The sequence below is a fragment of the Mustela putorius genome, unplaced genomic scaffold, assembly GCF_011764305.1.
Source record: "Mustela putorius furo isolate JIRA1106 unplaced genomic scaffold, ASM1176430v1.1 tig00000145_pilon_pilon_pilon, whole genome shotgun sequence".
NCBI classification, from domain to species: Eukaryota; Metazoa; Chordata; class Mammalia; order Carnivora; family Mustelidae; genus Mustela; species Mustela putorius.
This window is the reverse complement of record NW_025421294.1, coordinates 45,750,894-45,776,811: the sequence shown is the minus strand read 5'-3', so window position 1 is coordinate 45,776,811 and position 25,918 is coordinate 45,750,894.

Sequence of the window (25,918 nt, the reverse complement as noted above, 5' to 3'; positions counted from 1 at the left end):
TAGACTTACCCATATCAATAATCACATTAAATGCAAATGGTCTAAACATGCTAATAAAACAGAGATTGGAAGGGGAAAATATTAAGATCTAACTATATGCTGCCTATGAGGAATGAACTTTAAATATTTAAACACAAGTAGATTAAAATTAAATAGATAGAAAAAAGATATACTTTGGTAATAATCAAAAGAAAGCTGTTTGAGTATATGAATTTTGGCATCATCTTCAAGCAAAAGGGACTGTACTAGCTTTTAATAGGATATAATGGGCTATTTCTGCAGGCTCAGGGGATTCAGGAAAATAGTAAGTTCTAAGTTTCTTGGGTATTTTAACTTAAATATCCCCAACCCAAGTTTCAGCATTCCACTCTCTCCCAACCAGGATCTTTACCTTGTATAGCAGAATTGATGGCTTTGAGAATTCAAATTCTCTACAACTCTACAACTTATGGAACCTGATTCTGAAACTGTTAGCCAGTGTTCCCATTTCCTGGCTTTGAGAGATAAGAGTTTCTTTGTATCTTACTATTGAGGTCCTTGGACTTTCACACTTAAATCAGTGATCAGTCACCCACAGCCTTTTATTATCTTTCTGCAATGCATCCATGGCACTCAAGGATAACCAGATTCACAGATCTTATGATTACTACTTCCCCTGAACCTTTCAAATACCTGGCTATTGAATCTTCTGGCACATTTCCTTCTACCAGCATCTGATCTTGGTTCACCACTATTGGACATTTAAATAATTTCACTGACACATTATACCACAGGCTATCTACACTTCACCTGCCATCAGGATTGGGGTCCTCATTGTCAGCTGACCAGAAAATAATCAACTCCAAAATCACATTGCAGAGTCTACTTTTCCTTTACTTTGCTCGTTCTAACTGTGTTAGGTCAGGATACCCAGGAAACAGACTCTAAAGTAGATATTCAAGATATATAAGGTATATATATATATATATTCAAGATAGATAATATAGATATTCAAGTAGTTTATTAGAGAAGTCTTTCAAAATAAAACTGTGATGTAGTTCCACCAGAGGTCTCAGATAATCCCACAGAAAATTCTGAAACTATATGTCCCAATCAGAAGCAAGAGGACAAGCTCTTGTGCCCTACATTGGCCACTCTTTGCATATGGGCTCTTTCCTGAAGATGGGTCATAATCGGGCAAAAGAGATTCTCCTTTGCTGCATATAAGCTAGGCACTCCACTTTGAGATATCAGTTAGGTAGACTGTGACAAATTAAATACATGTACTATAAACCTTAACTCAACTTTTAAAATATCAGTTAAATTGTGTGCCTTGATGCTAATGATAGAAGATGCTAGAGAGAAAGAAGCGGACAGGTGGGGGAATATAGATAGCATACCATAGAACTACCACAAAGCAATATGGAGTGAAAAGAGAAAAAATATAATTTTATATCTATTCCTAGAGATTCATAAGCTGCATAAAAAAGAAAAATGTTCCACTGCTGCATCATCTTCTTGAGGGGATGGGAAGATGATAATAAACAACATTTTTGGCATCTTTTTCTGAAAGGTAGGAATTTTTAGCATCTTTTACCCAAAGAATCTGAAAGAATAGATCGCCTATATTCAGTAGTTGTCAAGTAGTTATGCGGTTATTATAGATGCAAGTTCTTTTACCTCAGGTTGATTGATGGACATATCAGTCCATCAGGGAGAAAGTGGAAACAAAGAATCTAACTGATACTCATTTTCAGATGAAACAAAACTATTTCCCAAGTGCTAATTTCTCTCTATTGTCAACATGAGCTCAATGCTTCTACTTCATTCTCACTGGACCCATATGGGAAGATTGGTCTATTCAATCCAGTAATAGTCCTTTCGAAGTCATGGTTTTTAATGTGCAGACAAAAAACTCTCTGTCTGAATTTTTTCCAAATAATCATCATGTGAAATAAGTATTCCTGGATCACAACTTCTTTCTGCCTCTATTTAACTCAAGTCTTCTTATACGGAAGCTCTTCTCTTTTAGAATTAATATGAGATGCCCTTCAACGGACGAATGGATAAGGACTGCTCCAAAGCCAAATGTATAAGACAGTTTCATTTCCCCAACTAAAAGCAGTTTTATTCTAAATTCTTTTTCAATTACAACTCACCTAGAACCATCTCCTACATTCCCTACATGGTACCTAACAAAGTCACAAGAAACCATCACAAATTCCAACTACCCCTCCAAAGTAAGCTCTGACAAAGTATGTGCCATGAAACTAATTATCACAGGGCCACCAAATTCCCAAAGAGCTTCAGAAATGAAATAACACCTGCTTTTACATTCCAAAAAAATCACCACAGAATCCTAATATTTGGGTCACTAACACCAGAGTAATAAGATAACTGCATAGGTCTGCTCAATATGCCATAACAAAATACCATGGACTGAGTGGCTTAAACAACAAAAATTTATCTCTCACTGTTTTGGAGCCTGAGAAGTCCAAGATCAAAGGTGCCAACCTATTCAGTTCCTAGTAAGAAACTTCTTCCTGGTTTACAGATGGCCATCTTCTTGCTGTGTCCTCATATGGCACAGAGAGAGCTTTGGTCTCCCCTTCTCTTCTTATATGGACATCAATCCCATGATAGGCACACCCACCTTCATGACCTCATCTAAACCTAATTACCTCCCAAAAGACCCACCTCCAAATACCAACACACTGGGGCTTAGAACTTCAGTGTATGAATTTGGGGGACATAATCAGTCTATAACACTAACACATTGAGAGATTCAAAATTCAGTATTTCAAGACTGTCTTCAATACATTAAATGAATATGTGCCTACATTAGCTGCCTCATTATACAAAAATTAAAATGGGTCACAAAAGTATATTTATAAACTATTTTTAGACACAATTTTAATGACAAATAACTGGTTAGATAAATACTTTTGTGCTGTGGTCTTGAATTTCATTTTGTCCTTTAATTAGCCACTTTATCAGCTAATCTAAACATTTCACATTATGCAGAAAGCTCAAGTATTGAGAACTGTGGTTAGTTTAATTGCCTGGTTAACTAAATATTAAGGCAAAAGATCCTTTAATTCAACAAGTTCTGAATACACATACACACACATACACACACTGTATCTATCTATAGCTGTATAGTTACACACACACACACAAACACACACACACATTAAACTTTCTTGGTGCCTCAGCATCTTACGAGGCTTCAAGAAGACTTTGATCTGGACCACATCTTCCTTATCCATTCATCCGTTGAAGGGCATCTTGGTTCTTTCCATAGTTTGGCGACCGTGGCCATTGCTGCTATAAACATTGGGGTACAGATGGCCCTTCTTTTCACGACATCTGTATCTTTGGGGTAAATACCCAGGAGTGCAATTGCAGGGTCATAGGGAAATTCTATTTTTAATTTCTTGAGGAATCTCCACACTGTTCTCCAAAGAGGCTGCACCAACTTGCATTCCCACCAACAGTGTAAGAGGGTTCCCCTTTCTCCACATCCTCTCCAACACATGTTGTTTCCTGTTTTGTTAATTTTGGCCATTCTAACTGGTTTAAGGTAATACACTATGGGGTATTATGCCTCCATCAGAAAGGATGAATACCCAACTTTTGTAGCAACACGGACGGGACTGGAAGAGATTATGCTGAGTGAAATAAGTCAAGCAGAGAGAGTCAATTATCATATGGTTTCATTTATTTGTGGAGCATAACAAATATCATGGAGGACAAGGGGTGTTAGAGAGGAGAAGGGAGTTAGGGTAAATTGGAAGGGGAGGTGAATCATGAGAGACTATGGACTCTGAAAAACAATCTGAGGGGTTTGAAGTGGTGGGGGGGTGGGAGTTTGGGGTACCAGGTGGTGGTTATTATAGAGGGCACGGATTGCATGGAGCACTGGGTGTGGTGAAAAAATAATGAATACTGTTTTTCTGAAAATAAATAAATTGAAAAAATTTTAAAAAAAAATTAAAGAAGACTTTGATCTGAAATAATATTATGCTATAGGGTTCCCTGAATGGCACAGTTAAGCATCTGACTCTTGGTTTTGGCTCAGGTCATGATCTCAGGGTCACGAGATTGAGCCCCACATTGGGCTCTGTGCTCAGCAGAGTCTGCTTAGGACTCTCTCTCCCTCCCTCTACCTCTCCCTCCCTATATGCTCTCTCAAATAAATAAATCTTTTAAAAAAGGAATAATAATGTTATATTATAAATGTAGATGGTCAAAATCAGTCTGTCCTGTGCATATCAAGTAGGTTTGTGTGTTTTTCATCTTCTGAAAAGGAGATGGAAAATAATTTAGAGTTCTCCATTAAATGGATATAATACATATTGATAAAGAACATGTACAAGTCCAACCAATCAGGTGTTTCAGGGTCACCAAGAGAAACGCCTTCCTGTTAACCTAGAATAACAGAAGCTTATCACAAATATTCACAATATTATAAAACAGATAAAATTACTTGTAATAGAATAGTCATCCTGACCTTGGTTCTTCCAGCTACAGAATATTCAGCACACTTTAGCAATATAACAGTGGTTTGGTCTTGAAAGATATGATAAATTCAAGCTTAAAAGTCTACATTTTATTTGTTTGCCTAGCATTTATACTTCCCCAAAGTGAGGATTTGATCGAGGACATTCAATAAGACAAGGTTGTATGAACTCTCCCACCTACCTTCTCACTTCCAATCCAGAGCTACCTGGGAATGAACAGAGTCCCTTCATATCCAACCCATCTACAATTCCTAGACTCAGAAAAAATCATCTCTGTTAATCTAATAACTAGCTCCATTTGCCCAACAGAGCATTCTGTAAGTGTGGCTGGGACTGAGGTAGAAGAGTGAAGAGCTGGTGTGAATTTCTGTGAAGTAGGGTTAAGAATATTATAAAGTCTAATCAATCAGTCAGGTTTGAATATAATGGAAGTTAATTCACAAGAATCCACTAGACTTGGTTTCCTATATAAGAACCCCTCAGGAACAACATCTTCCAAAAACCTGTTCCCCTAACTCCACCAAACATAACAAATATGAGATCTTTCTCTTTATCAGACTACGAACCCAGCTATTACACAGCACCCAGGTCTCTCCCTACCCAGTTAACGCTTCATCCCAATTTCATTTAAATAATGTATTCCCAGCAATTTGTATGACTCCAATTATTTCTTTTTTATTTAACTTTATTTCTTTTCAGTGTTCCAGAATTCATTGTTTATGCACCATACCCAGTGCTCTATGCAATACGTGTGCTCCATAATACCCACCACCAGGCTCACCCAACCTCCCACCCCCTCCCCTCCTAGACCCTAAGTTGTTTTTTTTTTTTTTGAAGCATATAGTCATTATTTTCAGTAATAACTGCACTTAGAGAAGTCCTTTAAGATTTCATATATCCTAGAGCCTATTCTGAAATCTCTGTCCACTTGCACATATGATTCTTGAGCTTAGTACTTAACAGATGGTCCTTAGATACATTGGACAAAATAGAGAAATTATCAGTCCACATTCATGTCTAACCCTATTTTTCCTTATTCTGGGATAGCAGTGGGCTTATAAGATTTTCACTGAAATCAGCAGATGAAATTTTTACCTTTACCATGTCCCCAAAATATCTCTTCTCCAAAAAACACTGGTTAACAGTTGTGGTTGGTTAATATTTTTATTAGTTTTGTTTAACTTTTTTGTAAAGGTTTATTTATATATTTATTTATCAGACAGAGAACAGAAGTAGGCAGAGAGATAGGCAGAGAGAGAGGAGAAAGCAGGCTCCCTGCTAGGCAGAGAGCCTGATGCGGGGCTCAATCACAGGACCCTGGGATCATGACCTGAGCCAAAGGCAGAGGCTTTAACCCACTGAGCCACCCAGGCGCCCAGTTTGGTTTAACTTTAAGCCTATAAATTAGAGAGTATTTTTACCCAAACCAAGATAAAGCAAAATAGGAAATTAAAGACTGGTCTTGGCTTAAATACACTCAACTTCAAATTTTTTTAAAGACTTTATTTATTTATTTGACAGGAGATAGAGAGAGTGCATGCACAAACGGGGAATGGCAGAAGGAGAGGGAGAAGCAGGCTCCCTGATGAGCAAGGAGCCCGATGTGGGACTCAGTCCCAAGACCCTGAGATCATGAGCTGAGCCAAATGCAGACACCTAACTGACTGAGCCCCTCAACTTCAAATGTTTTACACTTTCTGTAAATTTGCTGTGCTGGGAACATTTTCTTTTTCCTGTTTAACATTCAGGACAAAGCATGTACATGTCTACAGACCTATTTGTCAAGAAATAAAAGTAATGAACGAGAGTCACATTTGAATAACAAGAGTGGACTAGACATGAGAGAATAGAACAGGCATAGACAGCTCTAATTCTCCATTTTAAAATGACTTACTATTGTTGGGAATATTAGAACATCAAAAGAATAAATTCAAAACTAAAATTAGTTCCTGTCCTCCCAGGAGAGACAGCCTGCCTGATTCTGATCTGTCTTTCATGTGTCGTTCTCACTCAAACTTACAATTTCAAGGGCTAGAATGTCATTCCAATATGCAAAGGAGCGTTGGCGTTAATGAGAGTTATATTTAGAAATCCTTCTACTGGGAGATAGAATATTAAACTTGTGAATTTCAAGGTCATAACAAGGACATATTGACAAGCGAAAGTTTCAAAACTATGTAAATTAGCTACTTGGATAATCACAGACTCTACAAATCAGTTCAAATTAAAGGAGGCAAGTTTATTCCTTCTTTCCACAATTAAGGATTTGTCAGAATAGGGCTATGTTATATTCTGCTAGCAAACAATCCTAAAATATCACTGATTTATAAAAACAAAGTCTATTTCTTCCTCATAACACATAGTGGCCATTTCAGGTCTTTTCATTCCTGGTGCCAAGTGACAGAGCAGCAACTATTTCAAAGATTGCTGGTCATTCTGACAATGGGAAAAAAATTAGGTCTAAACTACATTATACCAGTGATTAACCATTTCTGCCCAGAAGTGTATCTCATGTCTCTTACAACTCATTGGCTGAAACAAACCATGTGATGCATTCAGTCATAAGGAGGAAGGTTGATATAATTTTAAATAACAAAAATCCCCATCCTTAGAAAAGTTAAAAATAGAACTACCATATGATCCAACAATTGCAGTATTAGGTATTTATCCAAAGAATACAAACTTACAGATTCAAAGGGATACGCGCAACCCAATATTTATAGTAGTGTTATCAACAATAGCCAAACTATGGAAAGAGCTGGAGTATCCATCAACTGATGAATGGATAAAGAAAAAGTGGTACACACACACACACACACACACACAGGGGAATATTACTCAGCCAATCAAAAAGAATGAAATCTTGCCATTTGCAACAATGTAGATGGAGCAAGAGTATATTATGCTAAGTGAAATAAGTTAGTCAGAAAAGGACAAATACCATATGATTTCACTCATATGTGGAATTTAGGGAAGAAAACAGATGAACATATGGGAAGAGGGGAAAAAAGAGAGGGAAAAAAATCATAAGAGACTCAACAGTGGAGAACAAACTGAGGGTTAATGGAGGAAGGTAGGTGGGAGATGGGTTAAAATGGGTGATAGGTATTAGGAAGGACATTGGGTAGAATAAACACTGGGTAGAATATGTAAGTGATGAATCACTGAATTCTACTCCTGGAACCAATATTATAGTATATGTTAACTCACTAGAATTTAAATAGAAATTTGGAGGAAAAAAAATAAAGAGAAATCAAGAGGGAAAAAATTATTTAAAAAAAAATACAAAGATGTGAGAGGAGAGAGATGAATAAGAAGGTCTGTTCTACTTTTTTAAGATTATTTATGTTAGAGAGAGAGTGTGGAAGCGGGGAGAGGGACAGAAGAAGAGGGGGAGAATCTTCAAGCAAACTCCCCAATGAGCACAGAGCCCATTGTGGCAATCCATTCCAGGACCCTAAGATCATGACCTGAGCCAATATCAAGAAACAGCCCTCGACTGACTCAGCCACCCTCTTGCCCCAAGAAAGCCCATTTTTTTAAAGATTTTATTTATTTATTTGCCAGAGAGAGAGCAAGAGAAAGAGAGTGCAAGCAGGGGCAGTGGCAGATAGAGGAAGAAGCAGGCTCCCTGCAGAGCAAGGAGCCTGATGCGGGAATCCATCCTAGGACCCTTGGATCATGACCTGAGCTGAAAGCAGACACTTAACCTACTGTGCCACCCAGATGTCCTGAGAAGGTCCATTTTAGGTAATGTGGTTTGTTAAAAGACAAAGTAAACAGTAGGTGCATTTCATGTCTTCCCTTTGCTCTTCAAGGTCCACTCTTTCTTTTCCATCCTGCTCTGTGCTTTGAGAGACTGATAAGCGAAAGATAGCGAAAAATGCCACTTTGGTATATATTGATTAGTTGGAGCTTTAGTCACTTGAAAAATAGCAAATTCAGGGACAGGTGTTCTCTAAACTCCACTTATCTGCCTAAAGACAGATCCTCCAAAAGGATCTCAATTTTCATAAATCTCCTCTTCAGGAGTTTTATGAAGCAGGAAAAATTGACCTCTTTTTTGGTGTTGAAATACCAATTCAGGCAAGGAGGACCTGGGACAAGTCCATCGTTGTGGGGGTATGGGAAGAACTGTGACTTGAATAGAAAAATGTTGGGATAGCAGTAAGATAATGAAGGCCAAGCTTTAAATACAAATGTTTAGGATGAGCATGTAATTGAGTTAATGGATTCTTGATAAGAAATTGGTCCCTAATCAAGGCACACAGGGTCAGAAGTTAGTGCTCAAGAAGTGATAGATGAGGGGCTGCTAAGGGGAAGGAAAGAGAGATGGGGGTCTGGATAAATAAGAGAAGAAGGATGCAAAGAAGGGGGTCCCCCTTAGGGGGTAAGCTATTTAGCAGATCTGTGCTAGGCGAAGACCTCACCCTCATGAATTACACAGGGTGTTACCTTCTAGTAAACATCCTGCTAGTTTCAGTTCCCTAGAGAAGAAGCAGATTCTCAGACAGGAAACCTCCTCTGACTAGCCATAGGCAGAGAGTATACTGGGAAGACGGTAATTTTATGTGTCAAAGTGACTGGGCCACAGAGTGCCCAGACATTTAGTCAAAGATTATTCTGTGTATTTCTGTTACAATGTTTCTGGTAAGATTAGAATTTGAATCCGTAGACGGAGTAAAAGAGTGTAAGTGGGTTTCATCCAATCAGTTGAAGGCCTAAATAGAACAAAAACTCTGCCCATTTTGCAAGTAAGAAGGAACTGTTCCTACCTGACTGCCTTGAGCTGGGACATAGGTTCCTTCCTGCCTTCAAACTCACACTGAAAGACTGATTCTTGGGGCACCTGGGTGGCTCAGTAGGTTAAAGCCTCTGCCTTTGGCTCAGGGCATGATCCCAGGGTCCTGGGATCAAGCCTCATCAGGCTCTCTGCTCAGCGAGGAGCCTGCTTCCCTTCCTTTCTCTCTCTCTGCCTGCCTCTCTGCCTACTTGTGATCTCTGTCAAATAAATAAGTACAAATCTTTAAAAAAAAGAAAAAAAGATTGACTTTTGTCGTAAGAGAGGAGACTAGAACAACTTTGTCACAGATGATCATACCTCCCCTCTGTTCTTCTAAGAGCCCATTCATCTTCCCCAAAAATCATTTTACTCTCCTCTAAGAGGTCCACATCCCTTACCTCCCCGTCCCTAGTGATGACAGTATTTAAGTCTGAATTCTACGCCACTTCAGGGAGCATAGTCTAGGTATTTCCCATCCATACATGAGATATATGTGTTAATAAACTTCTGTTTGTTTTCCTCCTATTAATCTGTTTTTTATTAAACAAGTCTCAGCTAAGAACCCAAAAACATGGAGAAAAAATTATTTTTCTTCCCCTTTGAATGGGGGAATTGGGGAATTTGAATTGAAGCCCCTTCACCAGGGCTTCAATTCCCTCTGGCTTCCAGCTAGTTTCCATCACTGAGAAGTATAAGGGTGAAACCAGGGAAAGGCAGGAAAATGAGTCTTCACTCCTTTTTTGGATGGAGATGCTGCAGGCTGGGTGCAATCCCCAGCTAGTCTTATGACTCCTGTCACATGCATTCTCTCTCCGCCTAGAATAGTGGCCAAACCTTCCCCAGTTCCTCAGGCTTAAGAATCGTAACTCCCTGATGTTTCTAGTCCCAGGTACTGCACTATCCTGTGGCTTCCCTAACTGTTGTGGACTGAATTGCACTCCCCTCAATTCATATGTAAAGACCCAGTAAGAAAGCAGCCCTGTATAAGCCAGGAAGAGAGCCCTTACCACAATTCGACCATGCTGGCAACCTGACCTCAGACTCCCAGCCTCCACAACTGTAAGAAAATAAAGTTCAGTTGTCTAAACCACCCAGGCTATAGCAGCCTGGATAGACACTCTAGCCTACCCACTTATAAGAATCCTTTTATTATTAAACTCTTCTCAAATTACCTACTATGAGTTGCCATCGCTGTCTTGCTGAGATCCTTACTAATGCAAAATATGTACCTTTAATTCCCATTTGCTTGCACCTATAATTTCTCATGAATTTGTCACTTCTACAAACATAACAGATTTGTTATGACTTAGAAAATTAGAATAAAATATTTTTAAAAAGAATAAATTTTCAGGGACTCCTGGGTGGCTCAGTGGGTTAAGCCTCTGCCTTCAGCTCAGGTCATGATCTCAGGGTCCTGGGATCCAGCCCCGCATCCAGCCCTGCATCAGGCTCTCTGCTCAGCGGGAAACCTGCTTCCCTTTCTCTCTCTGCCTGCCTCTCTGCCTACTTGTGATCTCTCTCTCTGTCAAATAAATAAATAAACAAAATCTTTTTTAAAAATTTAAAAAGAATAAATATTCAGGTCAATATACCATTTGTGCTTTATTTAAGGCACAATATGGCATAATTATTCAGAGAAGGGAACTGAAGGGTTAGGCAGACTTGGGGTTTAATCCCAGTCTCTGCACATAGTGTCAGAGTTGCTTACCAAGTTCCTTACCTGTCAAAGAAGCATCTTCTTTTGCTTTATAACCAATGCAGTTATTATAGATTTGCAGTAATCATCCAAGGTGAAACAGAGAAAGGTATTCATGAACTGTGAATATTGTTATTCTCTTACCAGAAATCCTCTTGTGATATTGCTATTTTGGAAGCTTCTTCAATCTGGAGCATATCCGTGGGTGCTAGTCTTCACAACTCTTATAAGCCTATGGGATTTTTACATTAAGGAGAATGGATTAATACCCAACAACAGACTCCAAAAGCAACATGAACTAAGGCCAGGAAACATCTTACATTTTGTCTACAGGACATTCTCTTTAGAGGGGAAGCTAATCAAACAATTATTACCTTTAATGAAGTTCTAGTATTCCATGTGGGATACTTGATATAATTTACTTTAATTAATTACCCTTTTATGCTTAGAGGAAGTTGTTTGACAAATTATCTGTCCTGTGCATACATTCTCTCTTTATCCCTTTTCTTGCTGGCTGCCAGAACACAGACATGACCTATACAGAGAGCTAAAAACTACCAACAAGCATCAACCCCTATCTCAGCAACCAACATGAGACTTATTCACATAAAACCTCAGTTAAATTTTTCTTTAATAACACAACATTTTCTATGGTTCAGTCAATAAGCACCTTACAGAGCACTCAAGCCAAACTCTAAAATCTGCACATATTATGAACCTTTGCAATAAGAAAAACAATTTCTCAGCAGGCAGATTGAATTATGAAAAGTCTGAAAATCAACAATTTATGTTACAAGGTTATACAACAAGAAATTTTTAGTTTTTTAAATCTGATGTCCAAAAATAATTTCTAAAAAATTGCTACTTATACATGACCTTGAGAGATACCTAATCAACCCATACTTCCAGATAAGAGTGTTAAATAAATGAGGTATATGACCTTGGTTAAGTTCTTTAACCTGTCTTTTTAATTCCTAATTAAAATGGGGGAAATAATAATACATAAAGCAAGACTGAGAGAATGAAATGAAATAAAACAGGCAAAGTCCTTCCTGATACTTGGAAAAGCACTCAATCTTGCTAGCTATTCTATTTTTATAATATGTGATATCCATGATAGCTATAGAATATTATAACCTATTGCCATTTTAAAAATTTGACTCCTGCTATGATAGAAAGGCGATTATTCTTACAGTTATATGACCATTCTTTTAGTTTAAGGCTTTGTTATAAACACTTCTACCTGAAAATAAATGACAATTTTCAGTTTTCAAGGTTACCCATGTGAGTTATCCATTAAGATCACTGGCTTATTTAAAAACTCCATACTGGAACACCTGGGTGGCTCAGTCAGTTAAGCTGCTACCTTGGGCTCAGGTCCTGATCACAGGGTACTGGGATCGAGTCCTGCATTGGGTTCCTTGCTCAGTGGGGAGCCTGCTTCTCTCTCTGCCTCTACCTGCAACACTGCCTGCTTGTGTTCTCTCTCTCTCTCTCTCTGACAAATAAATAAATAAATAAAATCTTTTAATAAATAAATATACAAACAAATAAATAAATAACTCCATATCAATAAACAAAAAGGCTTTTTCTGAATTCTTTTTCTTCACAGTCTAGAATAAAACTAGGGTAAATTTTATGCTAAGTAGATAGGGAAACAGATTTTAAATATCAAACTTTAAATAGCTATTAATTTGCTTCAAGGACTCATTTTAACTATGGAGTTTATAATGTTTTAACAAAGCAGAAAGTGAAGAGAGAAGTCCTTATGTTTGAGTTCCTGAGTTTTTTGATAGGTATTTCTTTTATAATTCCAAAGTATATTTGTACAATGGGAAGAGGGTACAATCCCAAATAGCTTACAACAAGAGGTAATATCTCTAAAGTACACTCATGCCAGACAGTCTGTCATCCTTAGTAGATGAACTAACCAGTCAAAAGGAAGGTATGTTCATGAAGTCAAACATTTCACAGTCCACTTTTTTCCTCCCTGGTCAGGAACCAAAATGTAAATAATTAAACTAATGGAACTCTAGCTCTTTTATTTTTTTTTTAAGATTTTATTTATTTATTTGACAGAGAGAGATCACAAGTAGGCAGAGAGGCAAGCAGAGAGAGAGAGGAGGAAGCAGGCTCCCTGCTGAGCAGAGAGCCCGATGCAGGGCTTGATCCCAGGACCCTGAGATCAAAACCTGAGTTGAAGGCAGCGGCTTAACCCACTGAGCCACCCAGGCGCCCCAACTCTAGCTCTTTTAAATATCTTTCTGTTTTGTTCATTTTCTTTGGCAAGAAGAGAAGTCTTAAGACAAAAATAACTATTTTTGCTTCATCAATTAACTGCTGTTACATTATCTTAAGTGTTATCATATACAAATACAGTTCAAGCAAAGTTGGTATACTAATCAAGATATTCTACTTCTATATTAAAGTCTAAAGCTAGACAAAGTTTGAACTTTCCTAGAGGATCAGAACAAAAAAATGATTTAATATTGATTTTCCCAAAATAGATATTCATGAGACAAATCCCCAGTAGCATGCCTTGGGCAAATGCCTCACACCTTACATTCACTCTCACCTGGAGTTAATTACCACATATTAGTAAGTGATTGCCCACCAAAGCCTAGGAAATAAAAGGGCCCAATGTACTGTGCTTTAAAATGCTTTCAAAAACTCCCAAACATGGACTGTTATATACAAGATAACTTTCTTGGACTCTTCAAAAGCCAATGTCATAAAAACAAAAACACACATATCCAAAAAATTTCTAAATAAATAACATGCCTATTAAAATGGTTTGCCAGGGGCGCCTGGGTGGCTCAGTGGGTTAAGCCGCTGCCTTCGGCTCAGGTCATGATCCCAGGGTCCTGGGATCGAGCCCCACATCGGGCTCTCTGCTCAGCAGGGAGCCTGCTTCCTCCTCTCTCTCTCTGCCTGCCTCTCTGTCTACTGTGATCTCTCTCTGTCAAATAAATAAATAAAATCTTTTAAAAAAAAAATGGTTTGCCATTAAAATAGGAACATGCCTATTAAAATGGTTTGCCCGCAGCTGCCAGTAGGCAATCTATGACAAAACATTAAAGCCTCTCAGCACTTGTGCATTAAAAAATACCTTAAGAATTTCCAAGAAATTCTCTTTTCGGGATCTACGAGCCAAGCTGTTTGTTGGTTTACAAACTGGTCCCAGTGCATTAAGGGCAAGGAGAGACCAGAGAAATAAGCAGACCCTCCAGATTGGTTAAGAGCTGTTTGAATAAGCAAAGGAACTTACATATGACACTTGTCCAGGAGGCTGCAAGAAGAAAGACCTCTGCACTCACCTGCCAAAATCTTAAAAGTTTATGGAGAGGCCTTTACTAGGTTTAGCCACCTACACCATCAGTGGCCTGAACAACACACTGCCCTCTCAAGGTCTGGTCCTTGAAAAACAGCTCCAGCTGTGGAAAACAGCTGGCAGGATATGCATTCCAAGGACAGGGGAGGGGCTGAGGAGGCTCTGATTGCCCAGATGTAGTTCTCAGGTCAGCTGGAGGTTACATCCTCTTGATGATCTCCTACAACACAAGCAAAGAATTAAAACATCTACTCCTATTCATGGATCCCTGTCCAATGATAATTATGAAATCAGAAAACCCTATCACGCCAAAAGAGTGGATGGGCAACAGGTTTTGTGAAATGCATAGCCATATATACAGAACTTAGAGCATGCCCTCAGTCCAACATTTTCATCAAGTCTCTGTGTCTATGGAATACAGAGGGGACACAGCAGGGATGATGCTAACCAGAAAATCCTTTTCTAACGTCTGTCCCCATTCAACCCCAGCTTGTCAACTTCAAGAAGGAAAGGCAGCTATGAAACAGATAACTGGGTCTACTTTCTTTGCTCAGTGCCCCCAGTAGACAACACAAATGTAGACAGACACCATACCTTTATCTTGTCTTGTGCTTTTCCTATTTAGCACCTGCATAAAATGAGAGTTTCTGAGACTCTCGCTGCATGCGTGGTCTTTGCTCTACTGTCAGTCTAGTAGCACTACTGTTTCTTCACCTTCAGCAAGTCACTGATAAGTCTTTTCAGAGCCAAAGGGAGAGGGGGAAAGGGGGTAGTAGAAGAACAGAAAAATCGTCCTAGTGTATGCACAATCCCATGTGATCTTCCATAAGTTAACATAATCAGGCAACCCCACAAGTAGGTGCAATAAATTAGTGTAAAGTAGAAATCAAGGTCATACTAACAGTAACTGTGTAAGCACTTATAATGTACTAGATATTAAATAAGGCACTCTCCGAACATCATCTCTAGAATTCTAAAAAAATCTCACAGATGGAAAAACTGAGACAAATTAATTTACCTCCCTCTGTCAAGAGTTCACCTTTAGTAACTACCACACCAAGGATTCAAATCCACACCTTATTCCCGTGCCTGAGTGTTTTTCATAACACTGTATCTCAAAGTCAAAAGATTTGTGGTGAAGAGGAATATAATGAGGGTTAGAAAATAGGACTGGAACAACTTTCAGAGCAGAGATGCATGCCTCCCTATTTAAGCTCCAGCCCCCAGCACACCAAATAGACTTGAGCTATTCTCACAGCCTTACCTAGCACCCCTGCATCAGAATCACCTGGAGGGATCATTTAAAATGCAGATTCCTGGGCCCTACTCCAGCGGTCATGAACCCACATCTTTTTTTTTTTAAGTTTTTTTTTTAAGATTTTTTTTTTTAAGATTTTGTTTATTTATTTGACAGAGACCACAAGTAGGCAGAGAGAGAGAGGAGGAAGCAGGCTCCCCACTGAGTAGAGAGCCCGAAGCGGGGCTCGATCCCAGGACCCTGAGATGATGACCTGAGCCAAAGGCAGAGGCTTAACCCACTGAGCCACCCAGGCGCCCCTGAACCCATATCTTTAAGGTAAGGACTGGCAATGTGCATTTTTACTTCTACTCCCAAGTAAATTTTAACTAGTTTTCTAGGTGAACCATTGTATTTGATGATTCAGAAAAGGAGCAAGGCAGAGTCTAACAATATCATCCAGAAATTCACAGACAAAAAAGGCATCATAAAGTAACAACCGAGGAAGGAGCTTTTGCTTGTCAGCATTATACGATTTTTTTTTTTTTTAGGGGAACAGTTATTATTGACAAACATCTGAACGAAATCTAGTCCATTTATTTTACTTGTTTTGACATCTGCAGATAACAACAAGCTACAGAGAAAAACAGGTTTAAGGATGGTAGCAATTAGTTAATTTTCACTGATTATTAAAAAATAATATACGCAGCTCTGTGGTTCTCCAGAGGGGAGGTTACAAATTACTACAGTTGTTGCTGCTGCCATTGCTGATGTGATTGTTGTTTTTAAGGAACTGCAGCCTCCAAATGTTTGTGAATAGGAATATCATTGGAGGTCTGTCAGGTTGCCATGGCCACCTCGGTTCCCTTCAGCCCATGGGACATGATGCGCTGTGAGTCAGAATTATGAAGGAGCCCACATATGTAAATACAACCTGGGAAGCAGTTCAGTCTGGAAACAGCCTCTTTCCTTCCCATAATTTCCACCTCATTCGTTTTGGTACATTGATAGAAAAGCACCTGCTTCCAGCCCACTAGCCCTCTCCTACTTGTGTTCCCTCCAGCTCAGTCATCCTCCTCACAGCTCCTCGACTCCCCTAGTTACCCTTCACTGGGCTCTTTTGAACCCTTAGACACATATTCTCAGCCAACCTTTCTGGCAACACGTCTACGTTCTCTTCTAAACCAAAACCTAGCTTTTCCCTGATAACAGTAATGCTGAACTCTTAAGGGTGCAAAGATCCTGGTAATGTCAGCTTTTTTTCTCCCCAAAACACACCCTTAGTCCCATCATCCCAATATACTGGAACTAGAGATAGGTCACTATCAATCTCAATATCTCTGCTTCCTCACCACCTCTTAGGACTCCTCTCTCCTTTCAACTTCCTCTGTCTAGTTATGTCATCGTCTTCTGATCTCACTCTTTGTCTTCTAACCTCTGAGGCAAACCCCTCACCTTTCCTGCTAGTCCTGTCCTCTCTTACCCCTCCTCCAGAGACTGAACATGAACTAGACCCTGCCACAGCTACTTCATCTCCTCTGTTCCAAAGCTGTTACTTTAGTTCCATCTTTTGTTGATTTAAGCTCCACTTACAAGCCCAGATCCAATATTTCCAGCATTGTGATGATTTTCCTAACATCATTGGGACATTCTCTCTACATCCACAAAGCATAGGAACGGGAGGATGTGGTGCTTGGCAATGTGGTTTCTGGATTAAAGTACACAGGCTGGGGGGCCTGGGGGGCTCAGTGGGTTAAGGCCGCTGCCTTCGGCTCAGGTCATGATCCCACTGGGATGGAGTCCCGCATCGGGCTCTCTGCTCAGCAGGGAGCCTGCTTCCCTCTCACTCTCTGCCTGCCTCTCTGCCTACTTGTGATCTCTGTCAAATAAATAAATAAAAAATCTTTAAAGTACACAGGAAAAGTCCTGGCTTTACCATGTATGGCTTCTGTGATTCAGAGTAAGACATTTAATCATTCCAGGCCTTAGTTTCCTCATCCATAGAAGGATGAAAATCATATCATCTGTTTCATAGGGTTGTTATGAAGATTGGAAAGATAACCCTGGATATAATTTAGACTGGTTGAAGCAAGAGAAAACCCAACTCAGACTGACTTAAAGAACAAAAGTGTTTTATTGATTCACTTACCCTAAAGTCCAGAAGAAAGGTAAACTTCGGGCTCAGTTTGACTCAGTGCTTCAGCCATAAGATCGGGGATCTAATTTCTTTCTTGCTCCCTCTGCTCTTTATTCTAAGGTGTCAGATGCAGCCTAAGCCTTATTTGTCCTCATAGTCATGAGAGCTTATCACTAAGTTATAGACTTCCTCATCCAAAACAAAGGAGTAAACAAAATGGTCACTTCAAAAAGCTCTCCCAGAATAATGAAGAAGAACTTTTTCAGACATCCTCAAAAAAAAAAAACCTCTCTCATGGGCCATTGCCCAGAAATGACTAAAAATCCCATTCCTTAACATTGCCCAGAGCAGAGGAATTCTGAATTGGTTCAGATGAACCAATGTGCTCAAATGGACCAATCACTGTAGTCTAGGAGAGGGGATTACAAACCCCAGAAAATATTTTTCTACTCATAAACTGCACAGTAAGTAGGAGATGGGAGAGGAGAGGAAAATGGATGCTGTGGAGATGACCTAATGCCCGTCATGGGGAGTCAAGTCCTTAGCCAACAACGAGCAATCAGTAACACCATACTAATATTAGCACTTACTATTATGCCATTTTTACCTTTAGATCATTACTTCTCATTCTTTTTGTGTTGTTATTTATTGTTTACATGATTGCTTCTTTATACTCTCTCATCCTCGAACTTGTAAAATGCTTAAGGCAGTGTGCTTTATTGATTTTTTTTTTTACCACTAACATGGTCCACCCCAAATTCTGTACACGGTGGGGTACATAAGAAAAACATAACATCAATAAATGCTGGTTGAATACATGAATAAACTACAAAAATATTTCTACCCAGTGACAAAGTCTCTCTGGCAGGAATTAGAGATTACACAATGCTCTTATGCCCTTCAATACAGAACAATTTAATACATTTTAATAATGTTCTTTCTTATACAAAATAATATTACTAACCCACCATTGATTACACAGACACAGAGAGTGTCTTTGGTGTTTTCTAACTGATCAGTAAAAGCTTATTCTTTACCATAATTACATGCAATTTATCCTTTTTAAAATTTTCTTTCACATTGACTTTTGAAATAAATGATTCCATTGACCAGACTAGATGCACTACAAAGAATACTAAAAGACATGTGATTTTTTTTTTTGGTCCATGTACTCTCACAATAAAAGCTAAAAAATCTTCAAATTAGTACTTTTTTACTAAGACCTATAGTTCTCAAAACCATAAATTATCAGGGGAAAACTCCAAAATTACATAGTGTGAAGTTATAATATATTTATATAGGAAAAGACTTCCCTGTTAAGATTAACCTTAAAAATGTCCCATTTTCCATAAAATATACTTCAATTTTAAACCAACATAAAGAAAAATAATGCCTTACTCTGCCTTATTTTTTTTTTAGTAAATAACATCATTTCCAAAAAAGTTTATTTTAATGCTTTTGAAAAGCAGGTAATATTAGCAATTCCATAATAATGCAACTAGCAAATGGGTAGCTGTATTTTTTAGATAGATACAGTAAATGGCTTTGTATGTGAGGTTTTTTGTTAGTTCTTTGCATTTCTTTTAAAGTCTGCAGGATTCCAAAATTTCATTACCTGAAAATTATCTGCCTTTTTAAAAATATATTATTAAACTTGAAAATGTCTTTGAGAGAAGAAAAGCATGCGAAAGACTATAAAACATACTGCCTAAGAGTAAAATGAAGGAAAATGTGGATTCCTTTTTTTTAACTGGAAGGCTATAGCTGTTCAGAACCTTTCCTTGTCTATAGAAACCATGTAGTGAATTTTAAAAGTGGAATCTGATGAAAGAGTAAAACAAGAAATGTTTAGAGAATATAAATTAGACAATCTGAACCTCATGAAACGACAGTAATAAATTTTAAAATCATAGCACATAAGCACAATCCTGTTAACACTAATATTTTACATTTTATGTCTAATAATCCACAATCATGATCTGTCACATTTTTATTTCACATGCATCTTAAAATTGCCACTTTGGTTTATCTCTAGCCACAAGCTTTTCACCACACAAAACAAAGTAAAGCCTCTGAAAATAATGAAACAGTATGAAGGATAGTTAATGCAGTGGACAGTGGTGTATCCCCCTAGAATTTGATGCCTGATCCAACTCCATGAAGTAGATATTGTTACCTGAGGCCAAGATGTTAAATAATTTTTCTCTATGCGTCTGAGTATTGGCAATCAGTCCCAAAGCCCCTGACTGCATTGTAATGTGAGGTCTAGCTAATAAATCTCTTTCCCAAAGCAAAAATCCAGCAGAGAACATGGGCACCATTGATCTCACACAGAGGACTAAATAGCCAAAAGTCTGTGCACTCTTAAGTTATTCTATTACCTCTGTTGGATCTGGGTGATGAGTCATTCGGGTGAAGCTCTTGATGTGTTCTCAGTAATCAGCCTGCTTGATGGAGCAGCCAAAGTTCATTCAAACCCATCCTTCAGACAGCCTCCACTCTGACTTCCTTGGCGACCTTAAGTATAGAAACAATTTAGGAGGGGCGCCTGGGTGACTCGGTGGGTTAAACCTCTGCCTTCAGCTCGGTCATGATCTCAGGGTCCTGGGATCGAGCCCCATGTTGGGCTCTCTGCTCAGGGAAGGGAGGGGGGTCTGTTCCTCCCTCTCTCTCTGCCTGCCTCTGCCTACTTGTGATCTCTCTCTCTCTGTCAAATAAATAAATAAAATCTTAAAAAAAAAAGAAAAAAAAACAGTTTAGGATGAAACCAAGACAATGTAAAGAGCCCTAATCTCAGTAATTGTTTAAAAAACGACCTCTTAAAGATGCTCAATATCAAAATGAATAGGAAAATTAAATGCCTTTTTGTCCATAAAATTTAAACAATATGAATTTTTTTAAAAAAGGAATCTTTCTCATTTGTGGGAGGATAAATTGATGCACTCTCGTTGAATCCAAATTTTAAACATGTATATATTTTGAACCAGTAATTCTATTTCTATAAATATCTCTAGAGAGTGTCCAAAGATACATACAGAAGATATTACAGTGTTGAATAAGGAAGTAGCTAAATGTATTACAGTGAATCCAGACAATAGAATGCCCTGACATATCTATAGACATAGAAAGAATTGGGCAAATCTATATACACTGGTATGGAAAATACCTCAATTATATTGCAAAGTGAGAAAAAGCATTTTTTTTTTTTGAGGAAAAGCATTTAAGATAACAGTATCCGTAGTATGATTCCTTTCTGCACATTAGGATTCTGGTTTGTGAAAAGAGTATATACACACATTTTTTTCCTTGTATAGACAGAAATTTCTGGAAGTACTAACAAAATACTGGTAGTCTGTGGAATGAGGGAAGGGTCACAGGACTTTAATTTTTGCCTCCAACTTCCTTACTTGTTAATTTTTTTTTTTTTTTTTTTTTTACCATGAGAGAGGCAAGAAATTCTCTTCTCCCTTATCTGGCTTGTATGAAAGTGAAAATGGATGGTATAAACATCCACTATAAAGACTTTGTTAGACACCAAGAACCCATGAATGTTGGTTCTCCCATTCAAACAAGCATGAATGTAAGCACACACACACACACACACACACACTATTGCTTCCTTCCAGCACCTACTAAATCCAATACCATTTCACATGGCACCAATCTTTACAGTACATCTCCATTATCTCGTTGATATCCTTATTTCAAGGAAGGATTGAAGGAATAGACAAGAAGAGTTCATGTGGATATTGTTGTTCCCAGATATTTAGCTTACATTTTTCAACAGAGAAAGTCATAATCTTGTATTTTATTTTCCATTTCTAAAACAGTGGAACAAAAAATCTTCCCAGGTCTATCAATGACATACAGAAATGCTTCATCATGCTTCTTACGTCAGTCAATCTTGAAAGAAAGACTGAGGTGGAAACATTTAAATATACCAATACCACTACTGAAAATCACAAGAATGATGAAATTTTGTGTATAATGATATTGAAACAACATTCAGTGAATTGTGGTCTCTGATAGGCAGTGAGATTTATGACTTGTTCTCCCATCCCAAATCACAGAAACTGTAAAAAAGTACCTTCCAGGTGAATGGCCTCTGAAACAGATGATCTCACATCCTAGCAGTAAAGAAATTTTGAGCAAGCATCCTCCATAGATTTTTACCTATTTATAAATTATATACGTCATACCATTGTACTAATGTAAACATTAGCAAATACAAAAATAGCCATTAAAATGGAGGAAATTTTAAATATATAGAAAACCAAGCTCCTAGGATTTTCTTTGCACACTCGCCCAATATCACTGGATGAGTGTGCAAAGAAATTTGGGATATCATTCCAAAATATCAAATAGTAATTATGACAGTGTCTCATACAGAATCATAAAATTTATACCTCTAAGATATCACAACTTAAGTTATTTTGCCAATGAAAAGTTTCAGGACAACTCTTGCTGCTGAAATGCCTCCTTAGATGGCTGAATGGTATAGAATTAAATTGAGAAAATTTATTATTCTTCTTTCAGTTTCATGGGAGGGGGTAGATAATATTTAATGAATGCCTTCTAGGAACCAAACATTGCTAAACAGTCCTGAAACAAATTTAATTTTCCCAGCAATTCCGTTTGGTAGATCTTATTTGTCCCATTTTATACATACAGAAACAGGTTTAAAGGCCCTAGATCAGCCAATTAGAAACTGATAAGATAAAGTATCAGAATCTAGTTTGGCTGACTCCAAAATCTAAACACTTAATCAATCCTATTTACTGCTCAGAAGAAGAAAACATTAGAAGTCAAAAATGTATTAATATGGTCATAGAATATGAAATCACAAAACATTATATAGTCAAATAAATGAGAAGCAATTTGAGAGTTGGGTCTTTCTTCCTATTGTCTCTGAGGTCTATCACTCTGCTACTACACAGAAAGAATTTCCTATACCAGGAGATGAAACAGGACATCGCTGTATTTATTACCAGGCACATTAAACTCTAAGAACTTCAGTAGGAAAGGATTATGAGAAATTTTTCCCACACATTTTCAAGTTGTCTCTTTATAGCCTCATATTTTTTCAAATTAAAAACAAAACCCCACATACATTTTTTTTTCCAACTTTAAATCGTGCGTACAGTATGTGACAAATTCTTCAAAGAAGGTACTCTGTGGCAGTGGCTCTCAAAGAGAGAGAAATTTGGCTCTCAGGGGACACTTGGCAATGTCTGGAGACAGTTTTGGTTGTCACAGCGGAGAGTGGGGCCACTATTGACATCTAGTGGGTAAGGGTCAGGGATTCTGCTAAATATCCTAAAGTCCACAGAACAGTCCCCTATAACAAAAATAATTATCTTTGCTAAAATGTCAATAGCGACAAATTTGAGGAACTTTGCTATGAGGAACAATCACTGATATGTCAAAGATAGTTATCAATGGGACACCTGGGTGGCTCAGTGGGTTAAGCCTCTGCCTACGACTCAGGTCATGATCTCAGGGTCCTGGGATGGAGCCCCACATCGGACTCTGCTCGGCAGGGAGCTTGTTTCCCCTCTCTCTCTGCCTGCTTCTCTGCCTACTCGCGATCTCTCTCTCTCTATCAAATAAATAAATAAAATCTTAAAAAAAAAAGATAGTTATCAAGATTTTTTTATCACATCACTATTACTCTGTGACAATTTAATAATGTGAGACTCATAAGCCATTAAATGAACATTTAAAATGATATAGAAATGTTCATGATTTTACATGTTCTAAAATAATGTTTAGTATGATTATAGCATTGTAAATATGTATATAATTATATGTAGGCATGGAAAATACTTTGAGACAGTATTGATCAAAATAATAGAATTCTTTCTAGAAACTCTCTCCCACCCTTCAGAAATAAAAAGTATACTTCATAACCAATGTCATTAAAAATATCTACACCATTACCATCCTACCATCCTGAGGAGGAACACAGTTGAAATAAGTCATCATCTCAAAATTTATATAAGTTTCCTAAGTACATAAGATTTTGTACCCTCTCTTTTCAGAATGTGTCATTGGAAGGGTTTTATTTCCTGACATCATGTTCTTTCATGATAGAAAAGAGAAACAGCAGGTGCTTCTCACTAGGTGCCTTTGTGATGGCAACAGACAGAGTTCACTGTATATTTTTGTTAAGAACCAAAATAGCACCTACTATTCTCATTCCTTCTCTTTAAAAGCTTTCATTGTTATACTATGATTCAAAAGTAGAATTACTCTCTTTCACCCACACCAAAAACAGTATGATCACGACACTCTGCAAACTCAATAAATGTTTGAAACATCATGAACACTGAATATCCCCCATTTCAGAATGTTTTATGACTAAGAAGCATTATGATATTATCCACTAGGCAGCCTTATAATTTTTGTATTGGAATTTAGAAGTATTGATGTCCCTCCAGAGATACATCCATTATTTTAATAACTAGTAGCCTCACGTGAAAAAAGAAACAATTTGGCATAAGTTCTCAGGAATACTGCAATGTTTGTGGCAGCTGACAAAACTGATTAGAGAACGTTTGCACACCAGTATAACAGAACCTCTAATATGTATTAGAGAGAAAGAAAAAAGTTGAGACCATTTGGCCACATTACTTGACAATATTATATGATTAGAAATTAAAATTTTTTAAAGAAAAAAGAACTCCCATAAGAGACTGAACTATCATACAGAATTCTGAATAAATTTATAGATATTGCCCCTCTTGGAGGTGGAGGTTAACTCACCACCCCTGAGTGTGAGCTGCGCTTAGTGACTTGCTTCCAAAGACTAGGAGTATGAAAAGGAGGGGGAAAGTAACTTTACAGTGAAGATCCTGATAAATACTACCTCGGCCAGATAACCAAAGTTAAAATCTTCAGTAATAAATTATATCAATGGGGCACTGGGGTGTCTGTTGGTTAAGCATCTGCCCTGTCTCAGGGCATGATCTCAAGGTCCTGGGATTGAGCCCCACATCAGGCTTCCTGCCTGCTTCTCCCTCTCCCACTTCCCCTGCTTGTGCTCCCTCTCCCAGTCTCTCAAATAAATAAATAAACCCTTTTTTTAAAAAAAGTTCCCATAAATTATGTTGAGAGTATAGTATTCTCTTGGTATGATATGAGAACAGCATTTCGCCTCTATGATTTTCCTTCCAAACTGTATGTTAATAAAGAGAAAAAACTTCAAACAAATCCAAACAGAGAGGCATTCTATTTAAAAAAAAAAAAATTTTTTTGATCTCAAAATCATTAAGGTCATCAAAAAAAAAAAAAAAAAGAAGAAGAAGAAGAAGAAGTCTAAAAAAATGTCATAGACGAGAGGACACTAAGCCATGTAATGTGGCATTCTGAATAGGATCCTAGGATAGAAAAAGGATAGTATGGCAAAACTACTAAAATTTGAATAAAGTATGGAGATTAGTTAGTAGTAATGTATTGATGTTGGTTCCTCAGTGGTGACAAAAGTACCATAGCAGTGTTAAGATATAAATAATAGGAAAAATTGAGTGAGAGGTATATGGAAAGTCTATAACTTCTTTGTAACTTTCCTGTAAATCTAAAACTAAAAGTTTATTAAAGAAAAAAATAAATTTGAAAGTACACAAAAAATCTGTCCTGCTACAATTTTTAAATATTGGGTAAAAAAGAACATTAAAACTGAATTTAAAGGGCACCTGGATAGCTCAGTCAGTAGTATATGTAACTCTTGATCTCAGGGTTGTGAGTTCAAGCCCCACATTGGGTATAGAGCTTAATTTTTAAAAACCTAAATTTAGGGGTGCCTGTGTGGCTCAGTAGGTTAGGCCTCTGCCTTCGGCTCAGGTCATGATCTCAGGGTTGTGAGATTGAGCCCCGCATCTGACTCTCTGCTCAGCGGGGAGCCTGCTTCCCCCTCTCTCCCTGCCTGCCTCTCTGCCTACTTGTGATCTCTGTCTGTCAAATAAATAAAATATTTTTTAAAAAACTGAATTTAAAAACGTAATAAAAGAATAGTATAAGCAATTTTATGCCAATAAATTTAAAAGTGATGAAAGGGATAAATTTCCTGAAAATGACAACTCACCATGACTGAAATAAGATGAAACAGAAAATATGAATATTAAATAATTGAATTATTATTAAAACATTATCCCAAACTATAGGCCCCGATAGTTTCATTGATATAGTCTGTCACACATTTAAGGAAAAAATAACACAAATCTCATACTAACT